Here is a 17127-nt window from a genome sequence, read left to right on the forward strand (position 1 = left end):
GGATGGCATTGGGAGTTATACCTGATGTAAATGACGAGTTGATGGGTGCTGACGAGTTGATGGGTGCAGCACAGCAACATGGCACAAGTATACATATGTAACAAACCTGCACATTATGCACATGTACCCTAGAACTTAAAGTATAATAATAATAAATAAATAAATAAATAAGTAAAATAAAAATAAAAATAAAAAAAAGAAATGGAGCCTTAGGAAAAAAGAAGTCAGAGAAGGAAGAAAAAAAGGAGCTTCTGAAAATGAGAAGAGTAACGTGCTGAAGGGCTCATCAAAGAAAAGTCCCAGATACAAATGCTTCACTAGCTGTAAACGATGAGGACCAGTTTATCATGTAAAATGAGAGTACTAACCTGTAGACTGCATTTCATGGTACTGGGAACCAAAGTTAAGCGCATCAAATAAATATATTAAATGTCACGGTGGAATATTTCACTGAAACATCTACTCAGTTATGAGAGCTGTTTTTATTGCACACACGAGAAGCAAAAAAATGTGAAACAATTTATATACAAGAGGGCACAAATATGAAATCATTGTCTGTATTTAACAATAAACCATGTAACTATTTTGAGTTTAACAATCATACCAATTATGTGTTGTATCTAAGATAGCTGATTGTTTATCATGAAATATAAATGAATATGAATAAAATGTGTTGCTATATTATGAATAACAGAAACTGCTAGAACTACATATGTTCAGTAGTTTATGTCACTAATCTCTAGATATATCAAAAATCATAATGCAAACTTCCACAGAGTATCACAGATTTGAGGCATAAACAGAGCTTCCCAAAACTTAAAAGTAGAAGGAAGATGGTATCATCACAAGCTGAAAATCAATGTCTATTAGTAGTTACTTTTCAGCCCTAAACAGATTCATATGTCAGTTTCACTGAGGATATTGACTATGGCATAACCTCATAGGTTTGACTACGTAAAAACCTTCTCTCCCTGAGTTTCTTCCAAAATTAGATGGGAAGCAAATGTGAGAAGTCTTGAACCAAGTGAAATATTAATTAGGTTCATATACAGTTTGAAGTGTTTGGGGTTTGCTTGCTTTTGTTTTTTGCTAGTGTAATCCTTTAAATACATACACATTTGTTTCTAAACAAACTGATTTATTAGGTGAATTTTAGTTTTATTTTTGTTGGAGACAGAATGTTATTAGAAAAAAAAAAGCACACACAAAAAAAGTTGAGGTTACATTCCACTCCCCAGAGGAAAACATTTTCAAATATTTTAGCTGTTTCTCTTTGTGGTTATCTTCATATTTCTAAATAATATGTTTAAACTTCTGTATGTTGATTCATCAATTCTGGGTGTTTAACTATTGACTTACCATACCATTTTCCACTTACATCCATTTCCTATCCCCATTTTTCCAACATAAATATATCTATTTTCTTTTTTAATTAAAGCAATATTCAATTTGTATTTGCTGGATATTTAAATATCACTCAGTGCTGAGTTAAGTGGTTAACTATGATTACCTCTCCTTTTTGTGCAACTGGTTTTTTTTTGAGTTAACAATTGTTCCTCCTTAAAATCTGCTGAGACTTCTAGACCCTACTACCATTAATAGCAATTCAATTCACTTTCCACATGTTAAAACCAATCAGAAGATTATTTTGCACTAGAGTCCTCCATCCCCCACTTCCAGTTGGGACTAGTTGCTCTCTAGGCCTAAAGTATAGTTGTCATCCTGGGGTTTTCCTTCAGCATCATCCTGAGAATTTGCTACACACCTTTTTTCCTTCCTGAATCCCGTGCCTCCTTTTTGTTGTTTAGTCCCTCATTGTGGTGGAGCATATCATTCTTCAGCTTCCTGAGAAAAGACAAATGGATAAGGAAGGGAGCTGAAGGGTGTCACCATTCAAAATGCACACTTTAACTGAACCCTCCTATTTCCAGTCCAACATCTCACTCCCTTTCCTTCTTCCTCAGTTTTTAACCTCTTCATGATAGGCTCTGAAATAAAAATTATTTCAGAGAAAGTAATTGTCAAAACTAAAATATATTTCATTTGCAAAAGATAGGATTTGTTGTAGGAAAAATGAATTTATAGGTCCAAAGCTTGGAGTAGTCAGAGTAAAGGGTCTTTACCATAAGTCATACAGTAGGAAGGATATAAGTTACGAAGTAAGGGCATTTCTCAATACATAGGGTGAAAGTAAAAGCCCTGTCTGAGTTCCAGGAGGGCATCTTGGGCAGGGGGAGGGAAACAAAAAACAAAACAAAACAAAACAAAAAACAAAAAGCAAAACAAACAAACAAAAAAGAGAGTAAGAGAGTGGAGACGCAACAAGAGCCTACTTTCTCCCCTGCCATCTTGGAATCAAAAATCTCAGGGAATGATGGAGACTCACAGACAGGCATTACAAAACAAGTGGGCATGCTTGTGCTCCACTTCTCAGAGCATAGCCCAAGAAGCCGCAATACAGCAGAGTGGAAAGGCAAAACATGCTGAAAGGAAGAGAGTGTGTCATGGCAGGATATCACTACATGATACTTATGACTATGGATCCCAGTTACACCCAGAAGATGCCAACACACAATGCCCAAGGCAGAAGGGAAGTCAGCTGGACTGCTATACTGCAATTGCGCGTCAGAACACAAAAACTAGATACTCTTCCCCAGGAAGTATCAGAAACCACCTAGGAACTCAGATCATCCTGTAGGTATTCAGGAGACAGGTGAGGAGATGGGAGGAGTTTCTCCTCCGAAGAGTCTGAGTTAAACTGAAAGAAACAGTTTTAATCCAGAATGACTATGTTACCATGAATGGAGAGTTACAAGTGCAGAAATGCAGGTTAATGCACAAATTGAGTTAAGCTATAGAAAAAAGAGAGGATAACATTTCTGCACATCCATCTGGTAGTGTGTAAATTGCAAGCTGCTAATTAACATTAGTGGTTTGGTCTAGGGTTTAGCAAGAAGTCATGCTCACTTTAATTTATACCCCTGGTTGATGGTCACAGGCTATTTCCTTATAGCAGTTCTCTGCCTTTGAGCATGGGACTTTTATGTCACACACAGCCACAATGCAGTGATGGGACAGCATCCTCTCACCTCTATTTCTGTACACACTGCATGTTAGCCATATCTACAATAACTCAAAAATGGCTGTATTTCTTACAGAGCCCTTCCAAACTGAGACGATTACCCAGAACTTGGGTTTATTGGCAAAGGGAGAGGCTGGTGGCTGGCCACTATCTTAGGGGAAGAAGGAAGAATTGCCTACACAGTGAAAGTTTTAAGACCACAGATCTCAAGCCTTAGTTAGCATGAAAATCACCTGGCAGGCTTGGTAAAACACAGATTATTGGATCACATTCCCAGAATTTCTGATTCAACAGGTCTGGGGTGGGGACCTGAGAGTCTGTACTTGTAATAAGTTCCCAGGCAATATTGATGCTGCTTGTCTGGGGACCACACTTTGACAGAACGACTGCCTTTAAAATATACTAGAGGCTCAGGTCAAAATCTCCCTTACCTATCAGACTACTAAAGCAAAATAAGTACGGTGTATCTGTCCCTTCCCCCTTTCTGTGCCCAACTAAGCTACCTGTAGCAGTTAGGAATGCATTCAGCTGCAGCTAACAGAAAACCCTTCTACCACTGTTAATCAGGATGGAAGAGCACAGTGTGTCATAGCAGGATGTCACTGTATTATATTTATGACTAGGGATCCCAGTTACACCCAACGGATGCCAACACATAATACCCCAAGGCAGAAGAGGCTGGCTGGACAACTTCACTGCAATTGGGAGTCAGTGCACAAGGACCTGATATTTCTCCCCAGGAACTAATAAGGAGATAAAGAATTATATGGCAATGGACAATGCAAGGATGGCACAGTTTCTCAGGGAGATCATAAAGGCCCCATGTTCCTGCTAAACTCTGCTCTGCCAATGGCGTTTTGGTATGTCTAAGAACTAGCTCTCTAGAAAGAGTGGGAAAAACCTGATCTGCAGCATTTGCCAATTTCCATGGTGAAAATATTCCCACCATGGTGATGTCACTGAAGGTAGAGTTAGAGAGAAGTGGGCACAATACCAGCTCCAGCAGCAGCTCCACCCTCTTTAGGATATAGCTTTGATTCTCGAGGTCTCCATTTCATCTCTCAAGATGGCTGCAGCAGGTCTTGTTATTAAGAAAATCAAAGGTTTTCCAGCAGCCTAACCCACCAAATTACTGCCTATGTCTTATCAACCAAAAGATAGCTGATGACTTGTTAGCTGGAAGATGACTAAAGGGAGGGAGGTTGGAGCAGCTAACAAACAGTGTCTGTCCCCACTTCTCTGATACAATTTTCTCTTCAAGGTTGCCCTTAATATAAATCTGACTTCACTTATATAAAGAGGGAGGAAAACAAACAGTGATACGCTCTGCTCTCTATTCCTCCCAGAAGTTGCCTGGAGTTACACACCACCTCGGGATAGCGTAGTTACAAGCAGTATTTTATGGAAGTAGTGTCAGGCTGAGCCAAAGCCGGGAAGTGTACCTGATTTGTTGGTCAGTGTTGTGAAGGCGTGGTGAGCTCTTCCAGGCTGACAACACATAGCTGACGTGGCTGAGGATGTAGAAGCTGAGTATGATATAAGACTGTCCATGAAGGGCCATTTTCCTGTTCAGATGATCCCTTTTTACTGTACCTCACTGAAGTGAAACTGAGTTATTCTAGAACACAGTGGACCAAGAGCAAAACTGTCAGCAGGACTCAGGCAAACAAACTCCTGGCATCCTCCTCAATAAGTCAGACATCCATTCTTTTCCCAGAGCCCATATGAAAGGTCTGAGACTCTGAGTGTGGCACCTATTGATTATCTGGTAGCAGAAAAAAGAGTTGGACTGAAGCTTGCAAGAGTGGATATTAATCCCATTCTTTTAATAACTATCTCTGTGACCTCGAACCCGTCACATCTCTCCTCTCAGCTTCAGTTAGCTCATCTGTAATTGAAGGAGTTGAACTGTGTGCCTTTGTCCTATGGGTCATCTGAGCATTTAAGCAGGAAAAGCAGCTAAATATTTTTAGGAGGGTGACAGGGATAAAAATTAAATTTCAACCACACTGCTGTTAATACTAAATGGCTACCTAATCAGACCTCTCTTCCAAATTAATCTGTAATGATTTCGATCATAACTTACAGTTTGTGAAGTGCTTGCTTCTATATTTTTCTCCCATCAACCAATTTGATGTAAGTAGGGCAGGCATTTTTATCTCCATTATTTTCCTCCTCAGGGTAATGTACAATTCTCACTCTAGGATTCCCATAGTCTACAGCAGCAATTCTCCAAGCATGGTCATAGGCCACTTGCATAAAATCTCTGCAGGACACCTATTACAAATTCCTCTTCCTGGACTCTATTCCAGATCCACTAAATCAGAATCTCTAAGGTTGAGGCCCTGAGATTTGTTTGCACTTTTGACATAACATCTCCATGTGATTTTTATATAACCCAAATTTGAAAATCACTAGTTTAAAAAATGTATTTGGGGGTACAAGTGCAGGTTCCTTGCATGCATATATTGTGTGGTGGTGAAGTCTGGGCTTTTAGTGCACCCATCACCTGAATAGTGAACCCAATAGGTAGTCTTTCAATCCTCATACCCCTCCCACCTGTCCACTGTTTAGAGTCTCCAATGTGTAAAGGAACCTAGCATTTGAGGCCTATTATGTGTCAGGCACTATACTGGCTGCTTCATATGAGCTCTTTCATTCAATACTCGTAACAACTCAATAAAGTGCATATATATATACGTATATACTACATATCTATATACAGTTTGTCAATAAACTATTTTGGAGTACTTTTATATTTATGGAAAAGTTGCAAAGACAGCAGTGATAACATACCCCTCACCCAGTTTCATTGTCCCTGTTGTTATTACCTTATGTTACCTCGGTTAGTTTGTCAAAATTAAGAAATCAACACAACATTGGTACATTACTGTCAATTAAACTCTCAATTTTATTCAAATTTCACCAGCTTTTTCATTAATGTATTTTTGTATGTTCTATAATCTAGTCCAGGATACTACATTACTTTAGTTGTCCTGTCTCCTTTGTCTCCTCTGATCTGTGACAGTTTCTCATTCTTTTCTTGTTTTTCAACACCTTGACGGTTTTGAGGAGTCCTGGTCAAAGTAGTACAAAATAGTAGAATGTTCCTCATGTTTGGTTTGTCCGATGGTTTTCTCATGATTAGACTGGGGTTATGGGTTTTTAGAGAGAATACAACAAAGGAAAAGTGTCTTTCTCATCACCTAATATCAAGGGGTACATAATATCTATATGATATCACCTGATGATATTAATAAAATCTATGCTTGTAATCCCAATTCAAATAGGAAACAAGTTTATCAAGCCTAGTGTTCTATAACTGCTAAATGGCAGAACCAGGATAAAGTTTAATTTCTTTTCTCTGCCATTTTGGTTGCAAGTGACCACTCTAGTTTTATTCTCTTCCCATAAAACCCTCCATTTCAGCTCAATTTGCCATTCTCTGTGTTTCTTGCTCTACTCAACTCCCCTATGTTTTCCAAGTCTTTTTCAGTGTTCAGCTCAAATCCAATCTGCTCATTGAAATCCTCCATGATCCCCAACACACTCTTCTTTCATGAAATTATAGATGCTCCTCTAATTTTCCACTTAGCACATATTGTCTTAACCGCTGTCTTTCCAAGCCAAAATGAAACAATGGGGAGAGACCAGCCTATATGTGAATCCATTTGCTCCTGAGCTGAATAACATTGGTGTCTTACCTTCTGTAGTCTTTCACACTGTATTCAGAGGAATGCTTCTGTTAAAACAAACTAAATATGGCCTGAGAAGGGCTCTGTACTTCTATATTTGAGTCCTTGTGGATGAACTGCAGGCTAACTTAACAGGCAGACAAGACTGAAAACCTAACTTAGGAGTATGTGCCTCTAACAATCACTGAGTCTTGGCCAATCCCAGCAGCCATACTTCAACCAGTCAGACTGCTGAGTGTTTAAACTGTGTTCAAACTGTGTTCAAATAAGGCAGACATCAAGCTGTAACCAATCCATCTGTTTCTGTACCTCACTTCCGATTTCTGTATGTCACTTTACCTTTTTTGTCTATAAATTTGTTCTGACTACGAGGCATCCCTAGAGTGCTTTGAATCTGCTGTGATTCTGGGGGCTGGCCGATTCACCGATTGTTCATTGCTCAATTAAACTTCTTTAAATTTGATTCGGCTGAAGTTTTTCTTTTAACACTTCTAAATTGCAAATCTATACCATTACCATGCTTAAGACTTTTCAATGACTCCCTATTATTTACAAAACCCAAATGTCTACCCTTAACATATAAGGCTCTTATGAGTTAAGCCTTGCCCATTATTTCATTTTTATCTCTAGCCATCATATCACACTCCACTCCACAATATCCTGCATTCCAGTCATGATGAACTACTGGCGATTTCTAAGTGCCCTGTGACTCTTCTGAGCCCTATGTCTCTACACATGCTCTATTATCAGTGAAGAGACCATTATAGAAGACTCCAGTTCACCCTGGCTGATACAACAGGGACAACGATAACATTATGTCATAGGAACGTGAAAAGTAGGGAAGTTGTCCAGCAACTCAACAATGCCATCAAAGACCCAGAGTCTTTGTATCCTTTTGCTTTGCCATCCTCAGAAAATGTGATTTGTCCTCAGGTTGGCTCCCTTCATAGTCACAACATGGCTATGGTAGGTTTAAGCATTCCTTCCAAGCACAGCAATGCCTACAGACAAAAATAAAAAATAAAAATAAAAGAGCTACCTCTTCCAATGTTTCCCTCTTAAGGTCAAGAGACATTTCCAAAGCCCTCCCAGCAGACTTTTTCTTATATCTCATTGGCCAGAACTGGTTCATATGCCTACTCCCCTAAGGTAATCAAACAAAAGGAATGGGCCTACCATAATTATCTTAGACCAATTAGCGCTTATTCCTAAAGGCAGGGATAGAGTCACTCTCCCTTGGGTCAAGTAGAGGAGGGGACACTTGAGCAAAATCTCAACTCTGCCGAAAGGAAGGTAATTGGTATTTGGTGGGCAGCCAGAGGTATCTGCCACACTGCTGTTACTGCCTTATCCTTCTTATCTGCTAGGCAAACTCCTTCTTATCCTTTAAGACTCAGCTCAAATATTACCTCTTGCAGGAAGCATTCTCTGATATAACCAAGCAGAACTGAATGCTACTTCTTCTGATCCCCCATATTACTGGGTTCGTAACTCTGTGATAGCACTTATTACATACCTATAATTCTGCTACCTTTAGAAAAAGTGAAACCTTGGAAGAAAGCACCATTTTCTATTCATGTTTGAGTCCAACTTTGTTGAAGGAAAGAGAAGGGAAAAGAGGAAGAAATGAAGGCAAGAAAAAAGGAAAAGAAACTCTCAGGCTGTTCATCTGTAAAATAGGGATAATTTTACTTTCTAATTGTTGTAAAGATTAAATAGAATAATATACAGAAAGCATTCAATAGAGTTCTAACACACAGAGTCCTATATATATTTTTAACAACATGGACCTCATTTTGTATTTTTTAATACTATCCTCCCACCCTTTACACACATTTCCTAGCACAACGCTTTGTATAAGTATAGTTGCTCAATAAATATGTTAATAGTTTACCGCAATCTAAAAATAAATTGCAGATTACTGAACAAATTAAGCAACCAGCTCAGTTTCCATATCTTGCTTTCCTTTATTAGATTGCCTTAAAATTTTTTAATAACATTTCCTAAATATTCTATTAACAGAACTCTTAACAGAAGCTTTCCTGCAACCATCCAAAACCTTAGATCTGCACTCCCCCCTTGGGCAACCTTTCACTAGACACTCTTTTGTTTTACAGTCTACTCTCATCAGTATTCTGGGCTTCATTTCATATCTGTCCTTCTGAGGTATGCTTCCCTCCCCTTCCTAACACTTCTTTGTTGCTAAAAATAAGTGATGTCCCTTCAGAGCAAAAACACTTGGCAAATCAGTTAGCTTTTATAGGTACAGCTTTATACTGGTCTCTGTGAGATTGGGGAATGGATGAATTAAATAAAGGAAGAAGCTCACCACCATCTTCTTCTCTCCATGTACTCCTGCATTCCTCAAAGGACTTTACAAAACCCATGTAAAAATAGCAATGCCACACTCATCAAAAATGCAAAAGCTAAAGGATGCTAACTGAGATTTTGCATAACGCTAAAGAGTAAATAAAACAGCCAGTTCATAAGATCGCCAGAAAACATTTTGAGGAAGCATTTAATTAAAGGGCCCCAGGCCCAACTCAACAAAGTAGAGCTGTTGGTGACGATGATTTAACAACCACGCTTTTCCAAGGAAAACCGTAGCATATAACATAGCCAATTTCCTTTAGATTACAATGAATATCTTTTGGACTTCTCTTACCTAGATTATCTCTTGGTATGACACTGTCAGCTTGTGTTCTGCCTGTACTCAGTTCCTTATATATCCTGTGTTGCTTTTTGACATTAACCCTGAAAGTAGCATTGATATATTACCTAAAATATCCTTTTCACCTATTACATATTCAACTACTTGAGATACTCTATTTCCCTACAAGTGAAAATTTTCTATTAAATATGTTTAATAATCCTTACATCTGGTATATGTATAAACATATTCATGTGGATGGATCCATATGTTCATGAGTATCAAGGCATGAACATGTTGCATACACGTATATACTCAAGCACAAATTTGTATATATACATACCCGAAAGCGAATGTACCTGAAAACGAAATGTGGTTTGACCACTTTGAACTTCTGAAACTCATCTCTGGAGTTGCATTGTCCTAATTTCTTTGAATGAAAGTAGTGAAATTGCAGCACAAACTAAAATTGCTTAGAGGCCTAAATTTAAAGGTAACCAGCTCAATTTAGTACTCAATTAAATCCTATTCTGTTTAATCTGTTGGCAGTTGTGTCAACCTGCTTGTCAACTACTATCTTCTGATTTTTTTTAACCTCACCTCAAAAATCATTCTACCTTCTCTTTATTTTCTTGAGTTCATACCAAGTTCCCTACCTGCTATTCAGTATTTCATACATATCCTTAGGGCCATGGTTCTCAAAACCTGATTTCTAGGCCTCTGGTTATTAGCCTTGGTGGCGGGTGCCTGTAATCCCAGCTACTCGGGAGGCTGAGGCAGAAGAATGGTGTAAACCCGGGAGGCGGAGCTTGCAGTGAGCCGAGATGGCGCCACTGCACTCCAGCCTTGGTGACAGAGCAAGACTCCATCTCAAAAAAAAAAAAAAAAAAGCTTCTTTAGATGTATAAATAATTCAAAGAGTGAGTCACACAAAAATGGAGATGGGGGTGGTGAAGAATTAGAAGTATTCTCTAGTGTAGATGGATATTATCACAGAATCATAGAACAGAAAGAGTACATCAAAATCCCAACAAAGTTTAATTGATGGGGTATCCAGCTATTAACTTAGTATCTTCAGTGTTGGGAAACTGATAGCCATCCAAAAGCATGCCTTCCAATCATAACAATGCTGTCTCATACATCAAGGTACTAACTGTCTTCTTGCAGTTTCTACCATTCAAATATTTATCATAAGCCTAGTAGAGTGATTAATCTACAGTAGCATTGAGCCACTGACCCCTTTGGGAATCTAATAAAAATGATGGGCCCTCTTCATAGAAAACTACACATGAAAAATCATTTTTCTCACAATTTCAGAAAGCTTACAAGTTATGTGAAGCCCCTTCATCCACGGACCCCCAGGTAAAGACTCCCTCACTCCTGTTTTTTACTGAGTAGAGAAATGGAGGAGAAATAAGCCATGGTTTCCTCCTTCAAGGACCTTACTTTCTGATAGCAAATGCATGTGAAACAGTTAATAGTAATAAGGCAGGATATGGTTAAGTACTAATCATACACTGAGAGACAGAAAATTCTACTTCTGACAACACAGCAAGATAAAATCCTTGCAAATGGCCATTGTACACTCACATTCCATAATGGAGATAAAGTTTTTGTTGAGTTCTCATCTGATAGCACAGCACCAGGGAGCAGAAGAAGGTTCTGGTCATGGTCTGGTACATGATACTCAACAAATTTTTAATGAATAAATAAACCACCATTTACTTATCAGTTGTTTAAAATGCTCCCTGACCTTCCTGAGAAGAAAGTTGAAAAAAACAATAAAATAATTTCACTACCTCCAAGCTTCTTTAGGAATAGCATTTCCATTCATCCCACCTCTTAATTCAAAAATGTCAGTCTTTCTAAACTCAAAATAAAACTCTATGAGACATGTTTTAGGTGAGTTGGGAAAGGTTAAAAGAAATGTGTCCAAAGTTACAAAAACGACACTACAGAATAGAATCCAGAAGGTTCTCATTCCAATAGGATCTCAAGAAGGAAGCACTGGTACTTCCATTTTAATGTCTTAGTAATAATATCTTCTAACAGAGTAATTGGACAGCTTTAACAAGTGGTTAATTTTCTCTGAAATCCAGATGTTACCCTGCTTTCTTTATATGGGGAGACCTTGAAGATCGGGTAAGGAAATACCATCAAATAAGGTAACAGGAAAAATGGCCAGTTTATAATCATTTCTTTTTTTTTTTTTTTTTTTTTGAGATAGAGTCTCGCTCTATTGCCCAGGCTGGAGTACAGTGGTGCAATCTCGGCTCACTACAAGCTCTGCCTCCCGGATTCACACCATTCTCCTGCCTCAGCCTCCCAAGTAGCTGGTACTACAGGCGCCTGCCACCACACCCAGCTAATTATTTTGTATTTTTAGCAGAGATGGGGTTTCACCGTGTCAGCCAGGATGGTCTCGATGTCCTGACCTCATGATCCGCCCACGTTGGCCTCTGAAAGTGAGCCACCACGCCCGGCCCATAATCATTTCTATTTGCTCTCAGAATTGCTCTGTAATGAAACACAAAATATTTTTTTCTAACCAGGATTGTTGTTCTTTTGTTCTTCACACGCATATTATGTATTATAAGGATGGTTTTGTTTGGTGTCATTTTGTTTAATTAAAAGGATTTTAACTGAAGGCAAAATCTTGCAAGAGAGTCAAAGGAGTTAACACTCTACCAACTATAAATGAAATACATAGCTTCATTTAACTCCTTATACTGTTTTTTCCCAGATAAATCAAATAATTAATGTAATATAAAGAGGGATCAGAATGTATGCATTCAGGTCCCACCTTTACCATCCAATCATTACATGGTCTCAAATCAAATCAAATCAAATCAGACTGAGGTCAGTCTGAGCCTCAGTTTTGCCACCAGTAAAATAAAACTGATAGGATAATAAGACTTGCCTCGTTGACCTCCATGGTTGAATTGAGGTTTTTGTGAGATTATTCACATGAAGACAGTCCTTTAAAACTCTGTATCAGTGTTGAGACAATACAGTTTCAACCAGAAGAGATGCTTAGTTGGTTAAGTTGGATCTACTGGCGATAGTTGGATCTACCTCCACTTGTGTAGTGTCAGAGCCTTAAGGGTCAAACTGGAGTAGTGGGTATAGGAGTTAAGATCACTGCCATACATACTTTTCCTTCACCTTCAACTGTACCTCAGCCCAGTACTACTAGGATTCTAACTAGCTAAATAGCATCTGAGTTGCCCCTAATTTCATGAACATTCAAAGCTATTTTGGGGAAAGGTAAGACACATTTAATTACTTTTCCAAAGCCTGATGGCAGACTAAAAACAACAAGTGAATTCAGCAACTCCAGGGTTCCAGTTGGTCATTCAATTGCCACTTAATTGTTATTAATGTATACTACAATATAAGTATATCCTTATGACACAGTTGATAAATGAACGTGATAAAAGGGGAAAACAGTCCTTATTTTTTAGATTAACATTTACAGAGTCAGGAGAGTTCAGAAAAACAGCAGTTCAAAAGTGTCATCCTGAACAGATGGCTGCTCTCTACATGCTATCTCTGAAGGGGATTTTTTTCAAAGTAAATAGAAACAAATGTTTTGGTGCATTGTGTACCAAAATACGTATCTTACGAGAAGCATTTTCCAGAATGAGATGAGTTTCTTATTAATCACATTTTTACGACAGAGACAAAAACTGATTTTGGAGCTAGTTTAAGACATTCACTGTTATTCTATGATTAAATTACTATTAATAGATAATATGTTTAGTTACTTCTAAGATATTTAACACATTTCATTTTAAATCTGCCCATTCTATCCTCTTGTCCCCTCCTCCACCCCCATTGTTTCCAACAACCTTAAGCCAAAAAGGGAGTTTGTCTCTCTTTAAAATATTCCTTTAACATCCAATAAAATATGAATGTCTTTAAGAGAACAATACAGATTGTTCTTTCATTAACTCATTTATTCAATAAACATATTTCAAGGATCAACATTGTGAAAGGGAAAAGTACTTACGAGCCCCAATTCTGTCACTGATAATATGACATTAAAGACATCTCATAATTATTCCTTGCCTCAGTCAGCCATTACAATATTTGACCTGCCCACCTGGCAAACCCTTATATGAATGCTCATTCATTCAGCAAATATTCACTGAGCCCCTACTCTGTGCTGCTCACTGGCACGGTGCTGCAGATCTGGTAGTAAACAAAACAGACACGGGCCTGACTTCATGAGTTCAGTTTAAGAGAATTAACAAACGGAAACAAAAACAAAAGGTTCTACTTGAACAGGAAGAGTCAGAGAAAGACATTCTAACTTGGAGTCTTGAGGATGTAGCCTCCTTTTGCCCAAGCTACTGGTGAGTAGAGAAATGGTATAGATTACAAGAGAAAAACGTCATTATTGTGCAAAAAGGAACCACCTCATCACTGCTTCATATCCATGTTGGCTCAAAGTATGAGCTAAAAATACAATCCAGAAGTTTCTTCCTTCCTCTAGGTGTGCTTTTTCGCCCTATAATAGCTCACAGTGACTTTTTTTTGAAGGGAGGTATTATGCTATAAATGTAAAGATATGACTTTAAACACAAATGCACAAATAAAAGCAGCATTCTAAATAACACAGGAAAATGTGACATCTTCTCTAGTCCAGTATTTCCCCAAATATGGTATGTAGACCACTGAAAGACATGAAATTATTTTAGGTGGTACATAGATTTCTTAATAGTTATGTGTTCATTTTAATGTGTATCAGAAAAAAATATATACCCTGAATATAAAAAACATTATTTCACTGACATTTGGGTTTAGTATGAGGCTGAAGTAGGTAGCACTGTAATCATTTACTTTACGTAGCCTACATGAATTACAGGGGCAGGGCTCAGGCATGCCTATGAATGTTTTCAGCCTTCTGCCATAATTTTAGAGACACAGACAGCATAAGTGCTATTAGTACAAGTATACTAGCAATTGAATCTCACATCCTGTTCCATGTGTATTGCTGCAGTCTTGTCTGGGATAGGCCATTTGTTACTGGAAATAACAATAGTTCCAGAAACAGACTTGGGAAAGGCCTCACTGGCTCAGTTTAGGTCATGTTCCCATTAAAGCAAACATTGTGGCCAGTGGGATGAGTTTCTTAAATTGGCCAGGCCTCAGCTTCGTTGCCCTCTCTGCAATCTGGGGTTGGGGGTAACCCTACCTAAGCCATATGGATAAACAATAGAGGAGATGTGGTTCCACAAAAGAAAACAGAGGGACTGCTCCACATTTGTATAATGAGGATAGTATCTCTTAAATCATAGTACTGAGGTGAGGATTAAATGAAATAAAGTATATATTGCCTGATGGATACAATGAGTGGCCCAAAATAAGTGCTCAACAAACGGTGGTACTAGGAGTAATAATAATTTTTATTATTGTTTGTAAATAGGATGATTTTTGTTGCTGTTATAGTAGTAATTTTCTGAAACAGTTTTAGGGTCATATTTGTTATCTTAATTATTTTATTTGCCTATAAGTGAAGGATAATTATTTGAATATAATCTTTGCAGAGCTATTATGTAAAGGTGGCACTTCCTCCAATTATATGCTTAATTTGTTTATTATCTCCATGCCTAATCAAGGTACTCTGAATTACCACAATAAAATTTTCTATATCTCACCAAACAGCTTTTTGCTTCACTCTTAAGTGACACATAGTTTAATCATGACATCATCTTAAATAATTACTGAACCAATAGTGTTAATAATACTATATTTGCAACAATAAATTGCAATATATTTTTCATAGAACCCATATGATTTTGTGAGTTAATTTAGTATGAAACTTACATGAGTTTCAAAATTAAAAGTGGTGATATTAAAAAAACAACAATATCAGCAGGAACTTACTAATGTTGCTAGAATCTTTATTTTTTAAAAGTATATAATGTGATTAGGAAGAAGAGTTAAAACAAACATGAAGACTAAAACATAACAAAATAAAATCATTTATTCCTCTTTGGATCAAGAATTTTACTGTGTGTATCCTTTAAATAACACAGTTAGTTGAAGATTTATGATAGACTAGCATAAAATCAAAAGTTAACCAAAATATTTACAGTAAAACAATATATGAATAACATATATTTGTTTCATAATATTACGAGTAAAGATTATCATCAGCCGGGCGTGGTGGCTCATGCCTGTAATCCCAGCACTTTTAAAGGCTGAAGTGGGTGGATCACCTGATGTCAGGAGTTCAAGACCAGCCTGGCCAACATGGTGAAATTCCGCCTCTAGTAAAAAAAAAAAAAAAAAAAAATTAGCCGGGCATGGTGGAGGCTGAGGCAAGAGAATCACTTGAACCCAGGAAGTAGAGATTGCAGTGAGCCAAGATCACACCATTGTACTCCAGCCTGGGTGACAAGAGCGAAACTCCATTTCAAAACAAACAAAAAAAATTCATCTATTATGATTATTGCTGAGTGTGGTGGCTCACGCCTGTAATCTCAGCACTCTGGAGGCTGAGGCGGGCAGGTTGCCTGAGGTCAGGAGTTCAAGACCAGCCTGGCCAACATGGTGAAACTCCATCTCTACTAAAAACACAAAAATTAGCCAGGTGTGGTGGCACACACCTGTAATCCTAGCTACTTGGGAAGTTGAGGCAGGAGAATCGCTTGAACCCAGGAGGCAGAGGTTGCAGTGAGCCGAGATCGCACCATTGCACTCCAGCCTGGGCAACAAGAGTGAAACTCCATCTTAAAAAAAAAATTATTATGAAAAATTCATAGGCAATATAAAGCACTGAATAAGTTTCTTCAATATATTGAGTCCTCAGCAAGATATAAAATATAAACCATATCAATTTTAAAATGTAGATATGGTATATTTATTTTACCTTCATTTGTATAAAACTTAACAAGAGTTCGAGAGAAATAAGACAAAGGTAAGTGAAATATTGTCTAAATATCATAAATTTAAAATATTCTAGTTTACAGTCCCACCAACAGTGTAGAAGTGCTCCTATTTCTCCACATCCTCTCCAGCACCTGTGTGTACATGTACCCTAGAACTTAAAGAATAATAAAAAATATATATATATACACACATATATATATATATACACACACACAGTCTAGAATAGTCACAGAGGAATTTAAAATCCTAGGACTAAGTGAGGTAATAACCTCTGATATTACAAAATATAAAAGTGATTGCCAAAAGAAACAAAGATTTGAGTTTACCTTAAAGTTAAATCCTATTCAGACTGTCAAATAAATTAAATGATATATTAGCAGAAATGACCAGATTCCTATCTACACATAGTGAAGGCAGCTGAAAAAGCTCCCTGGGGACAAAGCCATTTCTGTTTGTGGCTTTTTTATGTTCTAGTGCTTCCTTACACTGAATCAGTTTCTTATAAAAACATCAAAGACCAAAATGCATATCTATAGTATATACTTTAGTAGAAATATAAATGCATGTGGCTTTCTACCAAAAACCTCAAATGAATTAAGAGAGACATTGGGGTTTGCTTTTAGTAAAGAACTATGAGTTCCTTTTTCTTAGATTTTTTTGCATCTATATTCATGAGGAATATTAGTCTGTAATTTTCTTTTATTATAATGTCTTTGTCTGGTTCTGGTATCAGGGTAATGCTGGCCTTATAGAATGAAGTCAGAAGTATTTCCTTCTCTTCAATTTTCTAGAAGAGAAAT

General features: G+C 37.6%; 1 long non-coding RNA gene across 11 annotated transcripts in view; it reads right to left on the reverse strand.

Annotated features, from left to right (window-relative positions):
- LOC139359884 (uncharacterized) overlaps positions 1 to 17127 on the reverse strand; it is a 209466-nt gene that overhangs the window by 167087 nt on the left and 25252 nt on the right. For 7 of the 11 annotated variants that reach the window (XR_011616485.1, XR_011616482.1, XR_011616484.1 and 4 more), the window contains exon 2: positions 1766 to 1845. The exons of 3 other annotated variants lie outside the window; for them this stretch is intronic. This is a non-coding gene — a long non-coding RNA (uncharacterized lncRNA). Of the gene's footprint in view, positions 1 to 1765; positions 1846 to 4524; positions 4701 to 17127 lie in introns of all 11 variants that reach the window. One more of the 11 variants, XR_011616478.1, reaches the window with a different exon arrangement.

The sequence above is a fragment of the Macaca nemestrina genome, chromosome 18 (genome assembly GCF_043159975.1).
Source record: "Macaca nemestrina isolate mMacNem1 chromosome 18, mMacNem.hap1, whole genome shotgun sequence".
Taxonomy (NCBI): Eukaryota; Metazoa; Chordata; class Mammalia; order Primates; family Cercopithecidae; genus Macaca; species Macaca nemestrina.